At 44.4% G+C, this 25,565-nt stretch overlaps 1 long non-coding RNA gene across 5 annotated transcripts in view; it reads right to left on the bottom strand.

Moving 5' to 3' along the window:
* Positions 1-6,132: 6,132 nt before the first annotated feature.
* The window catches only part of LOC311604807, a 71,825-nt gene continuing 52,392 nt past the window's right edge, over positions 6,133-25,565 (bottom strand). For 3 of the 5 annotated variants that reach the window (XR_014781688.1, XR_014781689.1, XR_014781691.1), the window contains 2 exons: positions 23,154-23,282; positions 6,133-8,179 (listed from right to left, as the gene is read on the bottom strand). This is a non-coding gene — a long non-coding RNA (uncharacterized lncRNA). Of the gene's footprint in view, positions 8,180-17,545; positions 17,795-23,153; positions 23,283-25,565 lie in introns of those variants that run through there. The other 2 variants (XR_014781692.1, XR_014781690.1) reach the window with 2 other exon arrangements.

Below are 25,565 nucleotides of genomic sequence, written 5' to 3'. Positions count from 1 at the left end.
TTTTTCATGAACATGGGTATAAAGTTATTTATGAGAAAGATGACTCCCCCTTCTCCAGCAGCTATTAACTGCCAATAAACCCTCATCAATGGGTGTGGCTTTATACATACGTAACGGTGCCATTGAAGATTAAAAGGTGCCAGATCCCGTAGTGTTGGAATTACAGTATTTGTGAGCAACATGGGTACTAGGAATTGAACCCCAGTCCTCTGTGAAAACAGCAAGCAGTCTGAATTGCTGAGCCATCTCTCTCTTGCCCTAAAGTTGTTCTTTTGTAAAAACAAATGAACAAACAAAAAACCCAATCCCATTGTAATGGCATTAATCCAGTCGTGACAGTGACCCCATGACCTTCCACTAGACATGATTTTATTGGAGGTGAGTTTCCACCTCACACATAAACTCTGGGGGTGCATTCAAATCATGACACTTGTTATACTTTGTTTTTGAAGGATCACATCACGAACTGCTACCAGAGGAAGAGAGGAAGCCACAGGCACCCTTGGCTTCAGTGGTCCATTGCCCAGGTGCCATCTTGCCTCTCTGCTTACCATCAGCAGCCTTGAGCTATGCAACAATTTATTTTCCTGATTCATAAATAAACTAATTACGCTGTTCATCTTCTATGCTTCACAGACTTTCTTCTGTAACCACAGGGTTGCCTTTGTCAGTTTTGATTACAGACTTCTATAACTAAATAAATTGATGGTCTTTATTATGAAAATATCTATAAGAATCTTTTTAAAAATCATGAGTATGTTAGCTTTCCATTACTAAGCAAATGTTGAAAATAAACAGCCATAAGGAAAAAGAGTTTTACTTTGTAAGTTCTAGAAGTTTCACCCTGTGGTTGATTAGCCATATTGCTCCGATCATAAGGTGAGGATGGAAACATGGTGCAGCAAAGCTTCTCACCTCATGGTCAGGAAGTAAAAAGAGAAAGGAGGGCCAGGGACACACACCCTTGTTCCAAAGACTCTGAAAGCTGTCTCTTACCTTGTCTACAACCTTCCCATAGTGCCACAGTGGAGGTCACCACGTCCTTAATCATGAGCTTCCAAGGTCATTTCAGATACAACTATAGCAAGATGTATACCTTCCTACTACTCTTCAGACACTCCCAACAATAACTTTGTAATTTAGCTTTTTATATCCCAAGACCTCTTAGGAATGTGACTATAGTCCTACCATTAAACCAGTGAACAATAGCACCTGTTAGCCAGAATGGCTGTCTGATTAGGCAAGCTTCAGATGTGCTGGATTCCCAGAGACTGGGTTAGAAGTCTCTTTACAGTCTGCCAGGGCTCCACTGTTGGGTGAAACATCCCCTGCAGATATGGTAGTACTTTATGTTCTAATTCTCTGTGTATTCTGTTGCCACCTGCCCTCTTCCTCAGTGCAAAACACCACAACCTACCCACTCAGAGGGAGGACCTTTGGCAAATGGTTGGCAGTGATTCCCAAGCTATTCCTGGCCCTTCAGTACAAAAAAATAACTAATTGAGGGCCTAAAGAAATGGATCCTCGGTAAGAACCCTGGTTTGATTCCTAATACCCACATTAGGTGGCTCACAACCACCAGTTAGTTTATCTATAGGAGGTCCAATGCCCTCTTCTGGCCTGTGTGTCCACTGCTCACGTGTGGTACACATATAGGCAAACAGACGTGCATGTACACACACACATATAAATATTTTTTAATATTTACTTAGAAAAATAATTTATTAACAAGAAAGCCCAAATGTATTGTTAACTAAATTTGGCTTTTATAAAAGATGCCCTGGGATTGGATTCAGGAGAGAGGTTGTCAAAGATGGATAAGGAGGAAAGTGCAAGAGAGTGGCCTGGGCCAGTGCCCTAGAGGCAGAAAGAAAGATACACCAGACAAATTCTGATTAGTTGGATTACAGGTCATTGAGTTTTTGCATGGAGTAGATAGGAAACCCTACTTCTCTTTCACATGCTTGGGACTAGAAGTTACCAATCACACCGAGAGTGAAACAAATGTATTATATCAGGATATCCTAGGTTGTATATGTAACAAATAGCTCCCACCTCTTTATAGATTAAATAGCAAGTGTATTTGTCTTTCCTTCTTCTGCCCAACGCAGTTTATAACAATCATTTGGGAACACAGACTGATAGAGCTGATCTCAGCACACACTTCCATAGTGATGACCACAGAGGGAAGGAAAGATACTTGGTTCACCACTTAACTGTCTTATCAGTTGGCTTGCCAGCAGGAGACCAGCCCCCAGCAGATAACATTTATCTGCTAAAAATCTAATTTCAGAACCAAAGAACTTCAAGGTTCCATTCCTGGAAATGTAACCAGCCAGGAAGGCTCAGGAGTTCACGGTCATCCTCAGCTGCATAGTGAGTTTGAAACCAGCCTGGAATACATGAGTCCCGTCTTAGTTAAGGTTTTATTGCTATGAAGAGACACTATGATTGAGGCAGCTCTCATAAAGGACACCATTGAATTGTTGCTCGCTTACAGTTTTAGAGGTTTAGTCCATTATCATGATGGTGGGAAGCATGGCAGCATGCAGGCAGACATGGAGCTGGAGAAGGAGCTGAGAGGTCTACAACTTGACCTGCAGGCAGCAGAAGGAGACTGTGACACTGAGAGTAGCTTGAGCTTATATGAGACCTCAAAGCTCACCTCCTCAGTGACATGTTTCCTCCAAAAAGGCCACACCTACTCCAACAAGGCCACACTTCCTAACAGTGTCACTCCCTATTAGCCAAGCATTCAAACCCGTGAGTCTATGGAGGCCATATCTATTCAAATCACCACAAGATATTTTTTTCCAAAAAAACCAAAAGGGAGTTGAGGAAGATGATTCAAAATGTGATGGTTTGAATGACTCCCATAGTCTTATACATTTGAATGCCCAGTCATCATGGAGTGACACTATTTAAGAAGGATGAGGAGGTGTGGTCTTGTTATAGGACACGTGTCACTGGGGTTGGCTTTGGTTTCAAAGGCCCATGCCGGGCCTAGTCTCTCTCTCTCTCTCTCTCCTTCTCTCTCTCTCTCTCTCTCTCTCTCTCTCTCTCTCTCTCTCTCTCTCTTGCTCTCTTTCTCTCCTTCTCTCTCTCTCTCTCCCTCTCTCTCTCTCTCTCCCTCTCCTTCTCTCTCTCTCTCTCTCTCTCTCTCTCTCTCTCTCTCTCTCTCCCTCTCCTTCTCTCTCTCTCTCTCTCTTGCTCTCTTTCTCTCCTTCTCTCTCTCTCCCTCTCCTTCTCTCTCTCTCTCTCTCCTTCTCTCTCTCTCTCTCTCTCTGTCTCTCTCTCTCCTTCTCTCTCTCTCTCTCAGCCTGCAGGTCAGGATGTAGCTCTTAGTTACTCCTCTAGCACCTTGAGAGCTGCCACGCTTCCTACATGAGTAAGAGTTGTCTTAGTCATGGTCTCTTAACAGAAATAGAACAGTGACTAAGACAGCAGGTCAAAGTACTTACCTGGTAAGTCTTACCAGCCTTTCTGTCGCCAGAATCCATGATGGAAAGAGAGAAATGATTCCCTAGAATACACACCTGCCCCCAACATGCACATCATGGTATGTACATGTATGTATGCACACATACAAAGAGTTATAATAATATTAATGGTAAATAATATTAATATAATTAATATTGTGCTAATTAATTTGTAGAATATAATTATATCCTACATAATTATTTGTGTATCACATGACTATATGTTAATTATATGTTATATTAATAATTATATAATGTTACTATTATGTTAAAATTATATTAAGTCTCTATTAATATAATAAATGGTATGGTGTTACTATTTATATGTTATTAATGTTAATAATAAATTTAAAGACAAAAATTAAGAAAGGAGGGAGACTGGGAGGAAAGTTAGGAAGAAAAAAAGAAACATATGGGCCTCATCCTCTCTGTCTAATCATTGCCATGTAAAATGCACACCATTTCTACCATGTTGTCCAATAAAGAGCCTAGAAATAGTATGGGCAGTCAGCAAGATATTTTGTTAGCAAAAAAACAGTATTAGCATTATCTTGGTTTTGTTTGTTTGTTTTTTGTTGGTTTGGTTTTGTTTTGTTTTTTCAAGACAGGGTTTTTCTGTGTAGCCTTGGCTGTCCTGGACTTGCTTTGTAGACGAGGCTGGCCTCGAACTCACAGTGATCTACCTGCCTCTGCCTCCCCACTGTTGGTATTAAAGGTGTACCACCATGCCTAGCTGGGTTTTTTGTTATTGTTTGTTTGTTTGTTTGTTTGTTTGTTTTTAAGGTGGTATACATAGTCATTCCCACTAGTCAACATTTCTGGCTAAATGCTGTATTTAATATTTTCCAACAACTTTATTTTTAAAAATATACTAGCATTTAAGGACACTGTTGGTTGTGGTGTGGGGACACACATCTGTAATCCCAGCGGTTAGAAGGTGGAGACAGGAGGATTATGACTTCAAGGAATCCTCTACTACATGGCAATTTGAGGCCATCCTGAGCCTCCCAAGATCTTGTCTCAATAAACAAAACAAGAAAGCAAACAAAACCAAGACACCCTCTCTGCGTGCCGAGCCCTAGGACAGTTCCAGCTGTGTTTGAAGAGCCATGGATTCTGTTGCTATACTAAGGCGGGTACTTCCACTCTCATCCACTAAGCCCCAGGATCTGTTCCATTCGCCTTCCATTGCTGTGATAAAGCCCATAACCAAAGCAACTTGTGGAGGTATGGACTCGTGTCACCTCACAGGTTACAGTCAACCACAGAGGGAAGTCTGGACAGAAACTCAAGGTAGGAGCCTGGAGACAGGAAGTGAATCAGAAGTTATGGAAAAATGCTGCTCACTGGCTTGCTCTCCAGTCTCAACTTTCTTCTGTTCCCCAAGACTACCTGCCCAGGGGTGGCACCTCCCACAGTGGGCTGGGGCCCCACCCATCAATCATTAATCAAGAAAGAAAAAATGTCCCCACAGACTTGCCTATAGGCCAGTCTGATGGAATCATTTGGTCAACTGAGACGTCTTCTTCTCTGATGACCCTAGTTCATGTCAAGCTGAGAAAAACTAACCTGTGCAGGATCACAAACAAGCTTGTACTTTAGGAGCTACTTACATACTACACTAAAACATCTCATTTTGGAAACTGAATGAAGATTTTTTTTTCTTAGTCACTATTTTTTTTAAACAGCATGCACAAAAACCCATGTACACCCAAGCCAAACCAAATCCCAGCACAGGAAGGGAGTTTGGCCACACAAGCCCACTCCAACTGTGGAGCAATGGGTAGTTGTTAGCAGCAGGGAGAAGAGTCCGTTTTCTTTAAGAATGAACCCTGGGGCCGGGCGTGGTGGCGCACACCTTTAATCCCAGCACTCAGGAGGCAGAGGCAGGTGGATCACTGTGAGTTCAAGGTCAGCCTGGTCTACAAAGTGAGTGCAGGACAGCCAAGGCTACACAGAGAAACCCTGTCTCGGATAGATAGATAGATAGATAGATAGATAGATAGATAGATAATGAACCCTGGTAAATCAAGCAAGTTCTGGAGGAAGACCACCCAGCCAAGACGATTTGGACAGCACAATTTGGTCTTGAAGAGTTTAAAGTAAAAAAAAAAAAAAGGAAGAGGATGAAGAGGAAGGAGAAGAAGAAGAAGAAGAAGAAGAAGAAGAAGAAGAAGAAGAGGAGGAGGAGGAGGAGGAAGAAGAGAAGATGGGGTCTGGGAAGAGTTGGGAGATGAATATGATCAAAAAACATTATGTGAAATTCAGAATTCTCAAAGAAATTTTTTAAAAATCCACTCGGGAAATGAACCCATTCACTATTGGTGGCTCAGATGTGGAGAGATTATGCATCCTGTGATACTAAAAACCTGCCTTTTCCTTGAATTTTATTTAGTCCTTTACTAGGAGTCGTCACTCATTCTATGACATAAGCAGTCCTCCTGTCTTAGTTCACTTCCTTCCACCAAAATCCATGTGATAAAATCCAGCTCCAGAGCCGAAGAATTAGATGGAAGGCTCTGCCTGTAATGGACAGCATTCCACGTGTGTAAGGAGACACGGCTGTGTGTGTGTGTGTTCTGATAGCAACCATCCAGTGATGTTCTGGGTGGCAAGACAAGGTTCCCTACACTACGGTGTCTTATTGCACCTCTCACAGATGGCTGAATCTGATGGTGAAACATTACAACGTCCAAATTGCAAACTCTGTGTTCTACCCCTGAACTACATCTCCACAACATCCAAATTGCAATAATGCTTTCTGCTCTGAGTTTCTATTCCTAAAGATGCAACTCTAAATCTAGAATGAGCTAGTCTCATTCTGCTAGTCAAGATCCATGAGTATCCAAATAAGAGTGGGGGGAGGGGAAGGGGTTTCACTAGTGCACTAGTAAGATCCACCTGCCAGCTACGACCATCTTGGATCTTCTCAGTATGTGGTCTGTGGGTGACTTTTGTGGCTGTTGACAGAGTACACATTATTCTAACTCTGTGAGAGATTATATCATGTTCTATTTAATATTATAGTTTTAAAAGGCACAAGTTGTTTAGTATTATAACTAAACTATTTCAGATTTTCTCTGACCATTAATAGAGACAAGTTCAAACTTCATACGACCACATGGAAATATTTAGTGGGCACACACATAAGTGGCACCCACTAAAATGGGTCAGAAAGGGAAAAGTAAATAGGACTAACTTCTCCCTAATCTGCTGTTTTATTTCAGACTCTAGTCATCCCCAACTGGTCAGATCAAGGACCCCTGGATTTTGGGTGATTGTTGGTGAGTATATCTGTTGGTTTTTATCAAAGGTTTCTTTAGTTGATCAGAAATTGATCAGGTATGCCCCAAGAGTCGTGTTACATTAATGTTCTTCTCATGGGTCTCCTGAGAAGAGCTACAAAAGATGCCAAGCTAACAGGTACATGCAGGGATGCAGACAGATTACATCCGTCAAGGGGAACAGATGAAGGGCTCCTAGGCAAGCCACTCTCTTCAGTGTCTTGGATCTCTTCGGGTTGGACTGAAGTGGGGGGTTTTGTCCAACAAAATCTCTTTATAGGCTCCTGGGTATTTGTTCTACTGCTCCCCAGTCTGACAGTGCCCAGTCAAAGCTCAGCTGCTTCTTACTCCCTATGAAATCAAAAAAATTTAACTCTCCACAGCGGCACATGATGAAATACCCACCTAAGGTCTCCTTACTATGCAGACATTATTCTCCAGACCAGTGGTGCTCTTTGAAGCTCATTGTGAAGGAAAATATATTTGTCTTTCTTTTCCTCCTTTTTTTTTTTTTTTTTTTTTTTGTTCTACCAATAGGCACAGGCTTACTTAACTAATCTATCAAACATGATTTTTCTTCCTTCCTGGATAAACCCAGAAGTCATTTTCCATCTCAGAGCCTAAAGCTTATAGTCCATAAGCCAAGACAACCAGTTCCTGCTCCGCCCACCTCACATGCAGGAGGCATTAAATCAGATGTGAATAGGCCCCTGTGAGCTGTTGGCCCCACGCATACTTCACACTTTATTACTCGGGTTCCATATGGGCAGTGTTGCGTGCCTTTTAACCAAAATGTCTACAAACGTGTAGGTTGCTTTAGTTAGGAGCTAACTTCCTAGTGAAACAAAGACTTCAAGATGGGGCTCAAGATGGCTTCCTGCCTTTGAAAGCTCAGACTGTCACGTGTGATTAAGTTTCCTCATCGCTAGTCCTGGCTCACCTGGAGGAAGCATTAAGATACAAGACCTCTCCAGTCTCCTCCTCTGCTTTGTCTACAATGAGACCCATGGGATGAAAATCCTGTCCCCTCACATAGGCTTCTGACAGGTAGCCCATAATTTAGATAAGTGCCAGTTCAGAAGGGGTTCCATTTGCTTCCTTGAATTAGCAAAATTGAGCTGAGGAAGACTCCTTATGACCCTTCCATCCTTAGTCTACTAGGCAGCTGAAGTGTGGACTTCCCTGACCTTGTTGGCTAGTAGTCTGGATTCCCGACCCTACATCTAACAGTCAGTGAGCGAGGCACATCTGCCTGATCTTCAAGGATAGTGACTGCACAATTTGAACGTGTTCCTCCCATGTGTGTGTTCCAGCCAACCAGCACTTCTGCAGAAGGCAGAGCCGTAGCCTCTGGCCCACGAGAAAGATGAGCACATTTCTACCTTGCAGCAGTTCAGCCAGGAAGAGGTCATGGCACTAAAAAAAATTAATTAATTAATTTTTTAAAATGTGCTTATGGCCCCCTCTCCATCTGGTTTTGAGAGTATACAATTGTCCCTTCAAACCCACAAGTCCCACATCTGTGGCTTCAACCAACCATGGCTCAAAAAAAACATTTGCGGGGGAGGGGGGAGAGAAAGCTGCATCCGTGTTGAACATGTACACACAATTTTTTATCTTGTCAATTCCCAAACAATACAGCAGACAGCTAGCCGTTCACTCGGCTTTATCTTATTTATACTATGTTAGGTAGCCACCATCTCTAGACGATTCAATGTGGAGAGATGCATGCAGGTTCTCTGATGCTACTACACCACATTAGGCAAAGGATGTAAGTGACCATTGATTTTAGCATCCACCAGAGTCCTGAAACCAATCCCCCTAGATAGCAAGGGACAACTATAGTAGACAAAATCCAGGCCCCTTGGCCTGATTGTAGATGACTGTGTTCATTCCTGAATTGGCCTGATTGTAGATGACTGTGTTCATTCCTGAATGTTGGTTTGAGGTTAATAAATAGACCCAGGTTGCTAAAGTGTCAGCACTGAGCAAAGCTCTCCATGGAGCACGACACACACACACACACACACACACACACACACACACACACACACACACACAAAAACAAAAAAACAAAAAACAAAAAAAACAAAAAAAAACGGGTCCTTTCCCAGAAGGGTTTACAGAATAAAACATATATGGCCAGGAGCAATTTTTTCTCATGTGGCCTGCTTTTGAGGTCTTTCTTTTATTGGTATAAACCTCTGAAAAATCCTCCAGATTGAAATATGAATAGGGGAAACCTCTTTATGTAGCAGGAGGCATCTCAGGCTGCCTACAGATAATGTGACAAGCCCAGAGATCCATGACAAGGGGAACCACATGAAGGCACCTGCCAGGCCGGCAAGCACAGCTGCTATTGAAGACTGTCCCTTGCACAGTCCTCTCTGACAGCCACTAAGCCGAGGCAGCCGCCCAGCCTACAGCCCACTTCCAGGCATGTGCCTTCCCTTCCCCAGAGGAGCCTACCTCGGCGGCAGCTCCAGCTTTAGTGAGATTAAATTTGACTCTGTATTCCAAGTGCCCTACATCAACCAAGTCCACATTGCTGTGCTAAAGATTTATCTCATGATCAAATAAGTTAACTATCATACCTGCTAAAAAAGCTCTTTCGGGCCCTTGAAAGAACTCTGTCCCAGCTCAGCCCTGCCTGGAAGGAAATCATCCTCAGCCCCTTCCATCACCACCCATGTTGGAATTGCATCACGCTCAAAGCATGTGCTCGCCAGTCTTAGTTGGTTCGGGCAGGATGAAGTCTCAGACATCAGCTCTCTGACCATTTCATTCCATCCACATGAATTGAGATCAGTCCCATCAGGTGAGGATTATCTTAAATACCTGCTAAAATCTGACCTTAGCAACCCAAAGGGAAACACTTTTCCACACACAGCCTTAACTCTGGCTCAACCCCATGCTCCTGTTCAGGACTCCTTCCCAGAGCTTTCCTTCGTAAATCTCATTTTGTTGCAAATTCAACAAGGTTAAAGGGGTGTGGACAGAGAGGGGAGAAAGATCAGCTTGGAGTTTTGCTGTTGTTTGTTTGTTCATTTTTTATTTTATTTAAGGTCATCAAAGCATACCTAGCCATAAGATATCATATTTCCCCAAAAGCTATTTTTTTTAATACTCTCAGACAAGTACTTCTGCCTCCACAGTGCTCTGCTTTGTGAGCAGCCACACAGCTATGTAAAAATGATCTTGATTTAAAAAAAAAAATTGGACCACAGCATCTACTACACTAAAGGAACACAGCTCAGAGAGAAAAGGAACTAGGTTTGGCCCAGCTGATACACTGGGAGATGTGTAACTCAGCCTTGGAGGTGGGTGAACATTCATCAGAGGGATAGAAGAAAGCAGAGACATAGCAGTAGCTAAATCAAGGGGTAGACATCAACTAGATGTTTAGCATTCAAAAGCTGCATCCTTGGTTTATACTCACAATAACCCAGGAGGTTAGGGACAGCAGCCTCTATTGCTCACAGGAGGAAAGCAAACCTTGGGGAGTTTAGTAATGTGACAGCTGAGGGTCAGGGTTCTGTTACTCACATGGGGCAGAGTCAGGATTCCAGCCCCTGCACTGTTGGCCCCAACACCACTGTCCGTCCTACTTTCCAAGACTGCATGCAGGTCAGGGAAGAAAAACACTGCAAGGCATATTGTAGGGACATCAGCTGAGTGTGACCAGACATGACCAGGAGCAAAAGAATGAGGAAGACACTAAAGAGTGGAGAGACAGAGGAGGAAGACCGAGGAAGGGGCTCTGTGGTTGTTCCTTAAAACGAAGGGGATTAGAGAAAATGCAAGATTATGGGGTCAGAGCTAAGGGAGGCTGGAAATTACAAGAAATGATAACTGAGCCAGGTCACAGTTGCAGAGATGGCGAGTTAGAACTTCAGGCAGAAATCTAGAAAAAAAAAAAAAAAAGCAAGGGGCATTTCTTCCCCCCAGACAGGATGACAAGAGATAAGAAAGAAATTATCTGTTTTAAAAGAAAATCAAAAATGAAAATGTCAGTGGCATGTTGGGACTGCTCTCTCCTCTGTTTCAGAGATGAGGCAGGCAGGGTCAGCCCGGGCTGGAGCAGAGTGGAAAAGATTCAGAGCAGCTGTTACTGGAATCTGATAGTGAGCTAAAAATGGAGTTGAAGGGAGATGCCTGCCGGCACCGGGAGAGTCGAGGCAGAAGCACACAGGGGTCCGGTTACCGCCGGGGGTCCAAGTCCCTTCAACAGGTTTCAGCAGTTTGAGATCAGGAAGACATGAAAGGGATGTCCAAGGAGACTCAGTAGAAGGTCAAAGAGTGAAGAATGAGGGGCTTTTGAGAACGTTGCCAAATCACCTCACCAAGGAATCCAAGTTCCAAGACGGAAGGAGCAGATATGGCGGCGAGCAGGAATCCAAGACACCTCAAACTAGGGAGAAGTCATCAGGAGACTGAACAGGAATGGGTGGGGCTGGGGGAGGGGCCAGGAGATGCGGCTACAGAAGGCACTTCAGGGATGGAAATCCAGAAGACAGAGCCTTCTACAAGCAATAGGGGCCAAGGATGTGGCTAGGCATTGAATGACAGATTCGGAAGATGGGGGGGAGGTCACTAGGGATGAAGAGGCCAAGGAGATGAGGGACCAAAAGAAGGACAAAAAAAAAAAAAAAGGAGTGATCTGATATGAAAGCAGAACAAGATTCATGGGAGGAAAGGGTCACAGAAGACAAAAATAGGGACAGCTGCCAAGCTCTCTCAGGGGAAGTGACTGAACGGTCACAAGACAAACATGGAAGAGGGGCTTCCCTTATGAAAAAGGAAGCCATCTTGATTTCTAGGGAATTGTAAACCATTTCTCCATATCCAGGACAGGTTGGCTCCATTAGTGAGAAAATACCCAAATCTGTGGCTCTCCAAGTCTCTTCCATAATATGACCCAGTATCTGAATGGTCTCACGTGACACAGTCAACCTTGTCGTGCGTGGGTGGATGGCTTTGCTGGAACCCTTCCACTTCAAGCCTTTGTTCTTTCCTTCACAGCCCTGCAGAATCAGCCATCCCCCCTCCCAACCCCCACCTACCCCCCCCCACCCATCCGAGAGGGGGCACCATGTTTAAAACAAAGTCCTCTCCTCCCAGGAGAAGCATCCCCTTGAGGCCCTCGCTGGGGTTCCTTGGCCATGCTGCCCACCTCACCCCACCCCACCCCCCACCCCGAGACCCCGTGGATGTCCTTCTTAAACATGTACTCCTGAGCATCACAAGTGACAAGGACCTAGAGAGCACTGGCTTGTGACAGCCACCCTTTCATTCACCTAAATCCCCACACTATATAGTAGTCGCACTCTTCGTCCCACTTCACATACGAAGAAACCGAGGTGGAGAATGGGAAATAACTGACCAGCAGCGCAAAGCCAAGCACAAGTCATCAGAATGTGCTCAGAACCTCATGCCACCCTTCATCCTTGGCAGCATCAATCAAAGTCACTAGGGAGTTTTCAGCACTCCTGAGCTTGGGACCCCACCCTTAGAAATTCTGATTCGCTTGTACTGCGCGTGATCTGATCATCAGAGCTTTTGGTTTGGTTTGGTTTGGTTTTTCAAGACAGGGTTTCTCTGTGTGGCCTTGGCTGTCTTGGACTTGCTTTGTAAACCAGACTGGCCTCAAACTCACAGCAATCCACCTGCCTCTGCCTCCCGAGGGGTGGGATTAAAGGTGTGCGCCACCACCACCCAACCTGATCATCAGAGCTTTGAAAAGGCATCTAAGGGACACTTCTGAGTAGCAAAGGCACTAATCAGCCCTAGGGTGCTATGATCAGTCCCCAGTGGACTAGAGGGATATGATGGACATTTCCAAGGTTCTCTAGTAGACAATAACACCTGGCAGGTTCAGACACCAGTGACAAGAGCAAGTTTCTCGGGAAGACTAAGTAAATAGCTGTTGAGGTGGTGTGAGTTCCGAGGGTGTCAGAGGGCCTCATTCTCAAAGGAAAGGAAAGAATCCATGAAATCTTGTTCTTATTGGGCACATGGCTCCCTGGTCTTCCTCTGGAAAGGGTATGCTGATTGGAAAGCCCACCTAGCCACAGAGCCATCTCCTCAGGTTAGAGACAACCTCCATAGGGACCAGCATCACTTCTTGGCCTCCTTCCAATAGCTGGAGGAAGACGAAGAGGGTCTTCAAAGTCCACGCTCTCTTCTTATTGACTTTGTACATTATTACAGGGTGAACCCTGAACTGCCAGCTCTGTAGGCTGAGGATGGGGTCTCTGCGGCTTCTGCCTGAGGGGCTTACAGCTCGCTTCTAACTTGAGGGTAGCTGAATTTGGGCTCTTCAGCTGTGCTTCACTTCCCTGCCTTCCCCAACACCCTACCCATCACACACACACACACACACACACAACTTTCATTTGAGATTAACCATAGGCTGTTGCTTTTAAAGCAGGAGGGCATTCCTTTGGTTAAACAGGACAAGAGCAGAATCCTTTCCTAGCACGCGTATAGACAAGCCTGGGTGCCTTCTCCAGCTCTGTAGAAAACTGCCCATAATGGTCCACAGTTGTCATACCAGGACTCAGAAGATGAAGCAAGGAGAGGCTCAGAAAGTTAAGGCCATCCTCAGCTACACAGCTAATTTAAGGCCAGCCTGGGCTACATAAAACACCCAAAACTTCCAGTCCATAACACTTGCTCTTAGCAGTCTAAGCCTCAGCGCCAGGGCACACAATGGTATGAACACATGATCTTGAACTACTGAGCAGAGTGCACTACCTTTGCCTAAGCACCCCTCACCCCCAGCCAGAGTCATCCCTCAGACAAGCTCAGCCAGCCATGGCAACCTGTACATGACTAAAGGGAAACTACCCTCCCCACTGCACCTGCTGTGGTGCTGCTAGAATCCTGGCAGGGGCTGTCCCTCTCCAGCTGTCCATCAAACAGCTCAGTAGCAGCACCAGGCAGGAAGGAAGAGGAATGAAGGGGGGGAGAGGGAGGGGAGGGGGGGTTGGGAGGAATGAGACACGGTGGAGCTAGAAGAGGGCAGTTGCGTGGGTTATTCTCAGATCTCTGGATCTACAAGTTACAGTTCAAAATCATCCCAGCCCAGCTGGAAAGCACATGCAATAATAAAGGCTACTCAGGCAGATGGAAACTGGATTTACATCTCACAACGTGATTAATGGGAGAAGAAGAAGAAGAAGAAGAAGAAGAAGAAGAAGAAGAAGAAGAAGAAGAAGAAGAAGAAGAAGAAGAAGAAGAAGAAGAAGAAGAAGAAAAAGAGAGAAGAAGAAGAAGAAGAAGAAGAAGAAGAGAAGAAGAAGAAGAAGAAGAAGAAGAAGAAGAAAAGAAGAAAAAGAAGAAGAAGCCCCAGACTGAAACCACCTTGACTGTGACCACAGTAGAAATATATTCCTTGCTGACTTATACAAAATCAGAATATTTCAGCAGAAGGGGGATGCCTGATGGAGGCTGATGGCAGCAAGAAGAATGGATACTGTTTCCTTCTATAAGAGGCTCATTTTGCAGCAAGACTTGCTTAGAATAGTTCTAATCTCAAGCTTTGGGAACAATAGAAACAAAACAAAACAAAAACAAAAACAAAAAAACACCCAGCAACTGCTAGTATTCAAACCGGAATGTCCCCAAGGCTCACGTGTTGAAGTTTGGTCATCAGCTTGGCAGTACTGAAAGATAGCGGAGCCTTTAAGAGGTGCAGCCTAGAACATGATGTGGTAGCGGATGCCTGTCACCCCAGCACTCTGGAGGCCGAGGGAAACCCATCTCTGGGTGCTCAAGGCCAACTGGTCTACACAACTACACAACAGTTTTAAACTGGTCAGTGCTAACCTGTCCAAAAAAAAAAAAAAAAAAAAAAAAAAAGAAAAAGAATAAAAGGCAGTGAGGGAATTGTGCAGGTTTCTGCCTCTCATGATGGGGAACATCACAGTTCTACCACATGCTCCCTCCATGGCACACTGCCTTAGCGCAAGCCCAAGAGAAACAGGTCAACTGATTATGGACTAAAAATTCACAAAAGTAAGAACCAAAAATGCACACACACACACACAAAAAAAAAAAACCAAAAAAAAAAGGCCTTTATTCTTTATAAGCTGGTTGTCTCTAGTATTTTATTACAGTAACAAAAATCTTACTTGATGGGGGTGGGGTGAGGGGGGGTGGAAGGGATGGAGGGGTTGGTGGCTTATATCTTCTATGGTTTCAGTTGGAACATACCAGCCTACTATATATTATTTGAAATTTTACTTTATTAAGCCTATGTAACTCCCCCATAGGATAGGGAAAAGATTCATTAAGTTAGAGGGATTCAAGAAAATTTTAGGCTTCTCACTTGAAAATAATTTGAGAGATACAACATGATAATTTAAAAATTCGCTATACTAAGTATTAAAAATTCACTATACTAAGTATTAAAAAGATTGGGTATGTGTGTGTGTGTATATATATATATATATATATTTTTTTTTTAAACCTTACTCAACACTATAGTATGTGCTAGGAATGTTCCAGGTACTGATTTGAGAACAGAGTACTGAGCCATCTTGCTGGTCCCAGGTTAACTACTTTTAAAACATGTGTCTGCTTCTGCTGCTGCTGCCACTACATGTGCAGCCTTTCTGTCCCGTGTCACCTTTTCCCTTACAGATTGAGGAATGCCTCTGCCTGAGAATCCCACAGTCTTCTGGATTGTCCATCAGTTTGTTTTGGTTTGGTTTGGTTTGGTTTGGTTTGGTTGTTTTGTTTTGGGTTTTGTTGTTGTTGTTGTTGTTGGTTGGTTTGGTTTGTTATTGTTGTTGTTATTGTTGTTTTTGAGACAGGGTTTCTCTGTGTAACAGCTCTGGGTGTCCTGGAATTCACTCTATAGACCAGGCTGGCCTCAAACTCACAGAGATCTGCCTGCCTCTTCCTCCCAAGTGCTGGCATGAGAGGCGTGCGCCACCACCGCCCAGCCTGTCCATCAGTCTGAGAGAGCTGGCTGCCCTTTACTCTCTAGAGACTGTTCTCGAGCCAATCAGTCCTCAGTTAAGAGCACTAGCGCGTCTTCCCATAGGATCTGGGGTCAATTCATATAATACACATGGCAGCTGACAACCATCTGCAACTGTACTGCCAGGGCATCCAGGGTCCTCTTCTGGCCTCTACAGGCACCAGGCATGCACATGGTGCACAGACTTATACATCAAATAACTACATAACTTTTTTTAAGGCATGGGGAAACCACAGGCTCCCCGGGACTTAGAAAAGCAGAATGCTCATTTCTTCTTGCTCTGTGGGAGATTCTTACGCACATAAAAGTTGCTGTACCTGCAAATAGACTCACCCCGGTCCCACCAGAGTGTGTCTCAAAGGGGGCTTTGTATCCAAGGAGATGTTTGGGGTGCCCAGAAAGGTTGAGAAAAACCCTTCGACTACTCTTGACATAAGGTTAAATAAGCTGTCCACCTCCTTTTCATACTGTACAGACTCAGTACTTACTATCCTAACTACTCTTTATTATTTTCAGGACAAATTCTGGGGAAAGTTTGCTACTGTCTCTTCCGGATAGGACTTGACTCTTGGCCCAGTTTTCCTTAGTCTTTACTATATAGACCGCTGCTTTATATGCTGCAAATGTACAGCGTTTCCTTTTCCACTTGCTATTGCGTAATTCCAATTTTTCCTGTGTGTGATGGCTACTGTTTGTTGTCAGCTTGACTATATCTGGAAGGAACTACAATCCAGAAATGGAGGGCACACCTGTGGCCTGGATCTTGAGGCAGGGAGACACACCTTTAATCTGGGCCACACCTCCGCTGGAAGTCTATTTAAGGACACATGGAGAAAAGGTAATGGCTCTTGGCCTGCGTGCCCTCCTTGCTGGCATATTCATTCCATCACTGCCAGTGAAGTCTTCTTCTTCTTCTTCTTCTTCTTCTTCTTCTTCTTCTTCTTCTTCTTCTTCTTCTTCTTCTTCTTCTTCTTCTTCTTCTTCAGGATTCCAGCATATACAAAAGACCAGCTGGGACACCCAGCTTTGTGGGAATGAGCCACTACTGGATTCTTGGACGTTCCACGGACAGCTGGCCATTGTTGGATTAGTCGGACTGCAGCCTGTAAGTCATTCCAACAAATTCTGTAAATTCTGCGAGTCTAGAGAACCCTGACTGATATACCGTGTTAACAAAGTCCACCGACAAATCTTTGCTTTCTTTTCTTTTCTTTTTCTTTTTTCCCCCCTATGTAGTCAAGGCTGGCCTCAAACTCCAGATCTTCTGACCCCAACCTCCTGAGTGCTCAGAGTACAGACAGGCGTACACCACCACACTTGGTTCCCATGAATCTCTTTGTGGCTGCCCATGAATGACTGGTCCTAGCTTGCCGTACTGGCCTCCTTCCCTATTTGGGGGGTAATTTTTCATTCTTCATTATTATAGATATAGATTTGATGAATAAGAGCAAATCTTGGCCTCTTCAAATAGTTTCCTAGAGGCACATTACCCCCCAGAAGTTAAGGTATGGTTACTGGAGTCAAGGATCTTAGAAGGACATTTGGGAGCCCAAGATGGCACCATGCAGGGTCACACACATGGGCAGGTGCTGGACACGCTGTCTGCCTTCTGGGAGCACCTCCACCCCGGAAGACCCCAGACACTGTCCTTCATATGCTGTGTAAAAGGACCCCTCTCAGCTTCTTGGCTTCCTATGGGGTTGACCAGGAGGCAGCTCCAGGGAGAGAAGGAAGAGGGAACAGAGAGGCTTCTGTCAGAAGCCCTCAGCATGTAATGGCTATTAATCCATCTCTTCAGGCTTCGGAGCTGGCCCTGATGTTCCCACAACCTTCTCCATGCCTTGTTTTCAAGGACAAGCCATGGAGTAAAAGTTCATGACCTGTTTAGACTGTGCCCTTACTTGCTGCAGGAGCCTGAGCGATAGGCCACAAAGTCATGGGATCACAAGCAGAGAGTCTAGTCACTGGTGATAGGGCCAGGGAGTCTAGCCATTGTGGGAAGGGAAGGGCAATCTTGCCAGAAATATCTGCTAAGCTGGAACCTAAAAGGCAAAAACAAATTAACATGGCCTGTAGGACCCACAGAAGTATAGAGGCAAGAACAAAACATAAGAATGGGAAGGAGAACCTTCTAGAAATTGAGGATGATCAAAGCAAGGGAAGGCAAATGGCTTGGTATAAAAGGAACAGGCTTAAAAAAGAAAAAGAGGAAAAAAAAAAAAAGAATAAAAGGCCAGGACTGGTGGCACATGCCCTTGCCCTTAATCCCAGCAATCTGGAGGCAGAGGCAGGCGGATCACTGTGAGTTCAAAGCCACCTTGGTCTACAAACCAAGTCCAAGACAGCCAAGGCTACACAGTGAAAGCCTGTCTCAAAAAAAAAAAAAAAAAAAAAAAAAAAAAAAGGAGCAGGCTATGGCAAATTCTTCTATAAACTGGGGCATTAAACAGAAGCAATTGCATATATCTGTTAAAGCGATATTCATGAAGACCTAACGACTTATTGCATCTGTTCAATGAAAGGCTAGCACCCTCAGCCAAAGGCAACCCCATTCCTTGTTATCAATCTGAATATGAGGAAGGATCAGTGATGAATAAAGAATTGTGAAAATAAAATAGCTGGTTATCTATGTACATGTTCTGTGACTTCAAATCATTGGAAGTAAATACACTATAAAGATGGCTAAAACTTTCATCAAAAGATGAAATTATTACCATTATTTTCCTTGCATTTCTGTATTTTCCAGATGATATTTTTCTCAATATTTTACTCCTCTTAGAAAGGAACATTATTTTTAAGCATGGACGCTTAAGATAAATTTTACTTTTGAAAGAACGAAGGTACAAGCTCTACCTGGGGAGCATTGCAGTGTATCTCTTTCATTGTCGTGTAGCCTGTTATTGAGAGAGAACCGTCTAACTCTTAATCTTTAAGATGCTTTAAGCCAGGTGCGGGGACACATGTAAGTAGTAACTGGCTGAGGCAGGGGGATTGCTTAAACTCATAAGTTGGAAATTACCTTGGGCAATACAGTAAGACTTTGTCTCAAAAAGAAAAAAAGATGTTTAAAAACCTAAAAAGCTTAAAATATTATTTCAGAAAAAAAAATATATTCCTTCAGTTATCCAAGGATGACAAGAAAGCACACTGGCTCTGACTCCTACGAGCTTGCTCACTCTGGCCTTGACCTTGACTGTGGTTCACATCCACATCACTCCCCAATGCTGAGTGAGGTTTCTGACAGGCTTCCACCCTCCACCCTACCCTTCCCTGCCTACCAGCTCCATGCTGTCACACTGACTGACACTGGCTGGTAACCCAGCTCCTCGCCCTTCCCTCAGAAGTGGCACACTCCATCCTGACTGTAAAGCTCCAGTTTCTGTCTTGCTCTGTCCTGCCCTGCTGTATGCAAATGAGATCTAAAGCTATTCAGAGCCTCTAAGGGGTACATATGGCAGCATACCTAAGCTTGGCATCCATTCAGTACCTGACAATGGTAACAGCTGTTTGTTTTGTTTTGTTTTGTTTTTGTTTTTGTTTGTTTGTTGAGGCAGCTTTTCTCTGTGTGTAGCCTTGCCTGTCCTGGACTCGCTTTGTAGACCAGGCTGGCCTTACACTCACGGAGATCCACCTGCCTCTGCCTCCCGAGTGCTGGGATTAAAGGCATGTGCCACAGCTTTTAAAGTGGGGCTTTTTGGAAGAGATTTGTCTTTTTTTCTTTCTTTCTTTCTTTTCTTTTCTTTTGTTTTGTTTTTGTTTGTTTGTTTGTTTGTTTGTTTCCGAGGCAGGGTTTCTCTGTGTAGCCTTGGCTGTCCTGGACTTGCTTTGTAGACCAGGCTGGCCTCGAACTCACAGCGATCTGTCTGCCTCTGCCTCTGCCTCCCGAGTGCTGGGATTAAAGGCATGCGCCACGATGCCTGGTGAGACTTATCTTAAAAAGAAGAAAAATAATATTAATTTTAAGTAAAGGCAAGCATTCGACATGTGCTGATCTGTGCCTGCAGGAAGATGAGAAGCTGAGGAACAGCCTTGGCTGTGTGGCTAGATCAAGGCCAGCCTGCTCAGGAACTCGGCAGCAGGAAGAAAATAGCAACATGAGAAAGAGTAAACATCTATCCTAGATGTTTAAGTATGATTTTAAAAGCTGTAAAACTGGCTGGGCATGCTGGCACTCACCTTTAATGCCAGCAGTCAGGAGGTAGAAACAGGCAGGTCTCTGTGAGTTTAAGGCCAGTCTAGCATACATAGTGAGGCCTGAGCTAAGACATAGTATAAAATAGCCACATATAACAGGTAAAAGCCTCACAACTGAGTACAATCTCTGAAACCCACATAAAGGTGAAAGGAGAGAATCAACTCAATACACTTGTCCCCTGATCCACACACATTTGCCATGGCATGGACACACCCACACGAGCTCACACACACATACACACACACACACACACACTTTCACATATGCACAGCACTTTAATAAGAATATATAAAAATAATGTTTAAAAACTCTTATGCCAAGCATGATGGCACACGCCCGTAATCCCAGCACTTGGGAAGCACAGGCAAGTGGATCTTTATGAGTTCAAGGCCAGCCTGGTCTACAAAGTGAGTCCAGGACAGCCAAGGTTACACAAAGAAACCCTGCCTCGAAAACAAAAATAAATAATTAAATATATACCAGTAAAACAATAGTTTAAAAAGAAAATGAAAAAATAAACTTACTCGCCAAAGAAAAGAAAAAACGACAAGCCAGGCAGTGGTGGCGCACACCTTTAATCCCAGCACTCGGGAGGCAGAGGCTGGAGGATCTCTGTGAGTTCAAGGCCAGCCTGGTCTACAGATCGAGTCCAGGACAGCCAAGGCTACACAGAGAAACCCTGTCTCAAAAAACAAACCAAAAAAAAAAATGATTAAAATACATTAAAAGTGCTCCTAGGTGGGGAAATGTAGTGAAAGTGTGTGCACCTTCCAAAGCTAATAGCATCTGCTATGAATTCCAGTCAGATACCAGGAAAGTGTTTAGATGTCAACGAGATCACCTTCACACCCCATAGAATAAACATGAGAAGAATCGATAACCTTCTTCAAAACTGAAGTGACGAGAGAGCGTGCCCTCTGCCCATCAGCACTAGAGACAAAAGTCATGGCAAACTGTACCACTGACTGCAGAATGCACAGGGCCTAGAAGCAGGTCCCAGGAAATGTGGAGACGCCGTGTACGGGTAAAGAAGGCGCATACCTTCAAACAAGGAAGAGATTATTTCATGTGCACTTTTGACATAACTCAGAAGAATCTGGGCAGAAGGATCTCATTACGTATCTCCTTTCTCACCTCACATTGAACAATAAATCCCAAGGCCGGGGCTGTGACAGAGCATCTGCCCGTACACAGGAGGCCCAGAGGCCCAGGTCCCAGCACTACTGAAAAGAAAACACAGTAACTCCAACGAAGACTAAGAGTTTTGTTTTTGGTTTTGTTTATTTGGGATTTTTGCTTGGTTTGGTTTGGTTTTTGGTTTTTAGGTTTTTTTTGAGACTAGCTTTCTCTGGTAGCTCCAGCTGTCCTGGAACTCTCTCTGTAGACCAGGCTAGCCTCGAACTCACAGGGATCCTCCTGCCTCTGCCTCCCAAGTGCTGGGATTAAAGGCGTGTGCCACTACCACCACCCAGCTTATGTTTTGATGCTATCAAATATAATTATCTAGGAGTTTTTGATGATATTAAAAATAATTACAGTTTTAAAAGAAAATACAGAGAAGAAAGGGGGCTACTTGAACTAGAGAGTTTGCATCTCTGACATTTTTAACCTTATAAAGCCAGTTATTAAAAGAGAAATGTGAAAGAACTTTGAGGATTAACATGTAGAGGGACAAGTCCCCAGAGAGGATCCGGAGTGACCGAGATGCCCCTCTGGTGCTGGTGGCTGTGGAAACCGCCACCACCTTTTGGTGATAGTTGGGTGCACATAGCAACCTCAGCTCAAGGCACACATTCTATAGATGTCCGGGCTTTGCTGTTTGCATGTACTCTACTTTGCTTACAGCTCTGCTCATGAGAGTAGAGATCTGGGGACAGGTTGGAAGTCTGTCAAATATGCCTGCAGGTGTGGCTAAGTGAGAGAGCACCCACCCAGGGTGTGAAAGCTGCCAGATGCCATCCCCCATACCATGAGAAAAAAGTTCTGAGTCTGTCAAATAAGGGGTGACTAAATTCTCAAAAGCAGTTTTCATATACTATTACGAACCTCGTGAGAGAGTTTTCTCTCTATATTGCTCTAGGAAGATTGTAAGACACTCTACATTGAAAAACAATTTGCAAATTAACAGACACCCACTCAGTGGGCCTCGTAACCAAAACCCTTGGTGGATCCTGAAATTATGGACAGTACTGAGCTTTCTTATATAAAACCTACAAGTGCTCTTTTACTTTTTCAGGATTTTTTTGTTTGTTTGTTTTTAATTTTTGTTTTGTTTTGTTTTTAGCATTTTCAAGATAGGGTTTCTCTGTGTAACAGCCCTGGCTATCCTAGACTCATTTAGTAGACCAGGCTGGCCTTGAACTCACAGAGATCCACCTGCCTCTGCCCCCCAAGTGCTGGGATTACAAGCGTGTGCCACTGTGCCTGGCACTTTTTTAAATTTTTAAAAACATTATATGCATTGAGTTTATCTATGTGTAGGTAGAGTTCATGAGTGCACATGCCTTTGGAGGCCAGAAGAGGGCATCGGATCCCCTGGAGTGGGGTTACAAGCAGCTGGGAGCTGCCAGCTGTGGTGCTGAGCACCTAACTTGGGTCTTCTACAGAACATTACTCCTCTTGAGCATGGCGCCATATCTCCAGCCCCTACTCTCTTATGCACTCATGCCTATTTTAAAATTGACTGTATAGATCAGGCATAATGAGATAAATGATAAAAAAAAATTATGACAATATACTAAAGGTCGTCTCTTTGCATCATTTCTCTCCGGAAACCACTGCTTGTTGCACGTTCACCTTTCATGTCATGGTGAGGGAACAAGTAAGATAAATGAATCATAGGTGTTGTAACACACTATGATGTCACTCTTGGCCTTGTAATGATGTCAGTAGGAGGCTCTTCCTGACAAGGTGATACCTGTTGACCATGGGTGTCAGAAACCACAGAGAACAAACCCCTGAATATGGGAACTATTGTGCTGTGACTCTAAGTCTTTATTCCCATTCATACACAACGTGTTTCTCCGTGTGTGTGTGTGTGTGTGTGTGTGTGTGTGTGTGTGTGTGTGTGCATGTACATCTGAATGTAAGTGGGTACGCTTGTGGGCAGGTATGTGTGGAAGCCAGCGGTTGGCATTACTTTCCACAAAGCCCAGTCTCTAAATGGACTTAGACCCTGCCCCTCCCCACTCCCTTTTTTTTTTAACCTAGTGTAGCCAGAGGATCTCCGGACTTTGCCTCTGGAGGGCTGTGAATACAGGTGAGCTGCCACTCTCACCCACATAGCTTTGTATGTGAGCACGGGGAGCCATCTACTTAGCCCGCACAGTCTGTGTCTGCATAAAACAGAAAAATAAGAGGATTTTCATGCCATTATAATATAACAGAGCCTGGATGGGGAGAAACCAGGAGGAGGGGAGGGAGAGACCCCATGCTTTCTGTTTGTTCCTCTGGTTTGTTGACCTTTTTCTTTTCTTCATTTTTCACAGGGTTTCCCTATGTAGCCTTGACTGTGCTTTGTAGACCAGGCTGGCCTGGAACTTACAGAGATCCACCTGCCTCTACCTCCTGAGTGCTGGGATTAAAGGTGCCACCACACTGGGCCTCTTTTTTTGTTTGTTTGTTTGTTTGTTCGTTTGTTTGTTTTAATTGATCAACAGTACTCACATTTCCTTTTCTTCTCTTCTCTCTGTCTCTCTCTGTCTCTGTCTCTGTCTCTGTCTGTCTCTCTGTCTCTCTCTCTGTCTGTCTCTCTCTCTGTCTCTCTCTGTCTCTCTCTCTCTCTCTCTCTCTCTTTCTCTCTCTCTCTCTCTCTCTTTCCTTTTTCTTTCTTTTTGAAGTCATAGTCTCAATATGTAGATCTCTGAGCGGGGAGATCTCCCACGGCTCTCAAGATCCAGAATGCACTTTCCAGGACGAAGCAGACACAATCATCCCACCAAAGTGAATGTGCTGGACCCCACAAAACTGAACTGCTCAATAGGCCCCCACAAAACTGAGCTGCTCGGTAGGCCCCCACAAGACTGAGCTGCTGGGTAGGCCCCCACAAGACTGAGCTGCTGGGTAGGCCCCCACAAGACTGAGCTGCTGGGTAGGCCCTCACAAAACCTACTCTCTGGCTCCTTGGTCTCATGAGCATCATGAATGAGACATGAATAAAACCAAGCTGTTTTAGGTTGATAGGGAGAATAAGCCTTTCTTGAGCTGATGTGGTCTAGCTGCATTTTCTAAATGACTCCTTAGCTAGTTGGCTGCTTGGGGCCTTGAATGCTGAATCTGAAATGCAGGAAAGGAAGTGACAGAGGGTGATGGAGCAGGGCAGGTGCCAGTTCGAGGGAACATGTGTGGAGCATCATGAAGGCAGGGAGGAGCTGGCAGGAGCCCCACTATAGAGCCACGGCCCCCGGCATTCTGCACAGCCTCCCAGAAAAACCACCTGTTGGCCAGAAAGGCCAACTGCTCGATGTGATGGAATCGCGAGCAGGTGACTTTAAAAAGTGATTGAAAACAAAAGCGGGGAAGTTATTTTCAGGAAGGTGGTTCCAACCTCTGTTTCTCTGCTTTATAAGGTAATACAAAAAAAGAGGACCCCAAAATGCTGTTCTGAAGACAAGAAAGAGTATGAATTTTCAGTGTTTACAGTGACAAAGACCACACAGATGAGAAGGCAAAGTTGAAACTAGGAATCTGAGTGGCTACTCACACGCCTGCGTTTACGTTTATGGTGACACCACGGACAAGAGGCAGTCACTAGGAGGAAGCAACTCGCAGGCAGGCTAACATGAAAGGGTTCAAAGCGGGGGATATACAATAAAATTATTTATCTTTGAAAAAGGAATACCCATTGTGAGCTACACTGCGGATGGTGCTGAGTGAAGCAAGCCAGTCACAAAAGGACAATGCCTGTCACTCATGTGAGGTACCGAGGGTAATCAGATCCATAAAGACAGGAGTGGGGGGGAGAAACTAGTGTTTGCTGGTGTAAGAGTTTCAGTTGGATGTTGAGGAAGTTCTAGAAGGATGAGGTGATGGCCAGCAATATGTGTCCCCAGTCCCATGATACTGTGCATTCTGAGTGGCTAGAACAGTAAATTCACCTTGTGCAGTTTAAAAAAAAAAAAAAGCAGCAGCCAAGGCCATATTTTGAAAATTAGTTTTTTTTCCTGCTTGGTTTTGAGGGGGGTTGTTTTTTGTTTTTGTTTTTGAGGTGTGTGTGTGTGTGTGTGTGTGTGTGTGTGTGTGTGTGTGTATGTGTGTGTGTACATCTGAGTGAGTGTATATACACCACATGCTTGCAGGGACACGCAGAAGCCAGAGCAGGCATCAGATCCCCTGGGGCTGAAATAACAGGAGCTTGTAAGCCACCATATGGGTGCTGGGAATTGAACCAGTGTTTTCTGCAAGAGCCGCCAGTGCTCTTAACCACTGAACCACGTCTCTAGACCCACAAGACTGCATGACTCCTGAAGCCTCTAAGCCTCACTTCAGTGCCCATTTCTTGTGAAGTACTTGCATGCAAAGCAGGCCGCGCATGAAGAAGCAGGACTGATAATCTGGTTCAGGTTTGGCTCAGATGCCAAACTTTTCAGTAAAAATGAAAGGAAGCAAGCACACTCAAT

Source organism: Acomys minous, assembly GCF_964271855.1.
Source record: "Acomys minous genome assembly, chromosome: 9".
Lineage (NCBI taxonomy): Eukaryota > Metazoa > Chordata > Mammalia > Rodentia > Muridae > Acomys > Acomys minous.
The sequence above is the reverse complement of the archived record's forward strand: the minus strand, read 5'-3'. Positions and strand labels throughout refer to the sequence as shown.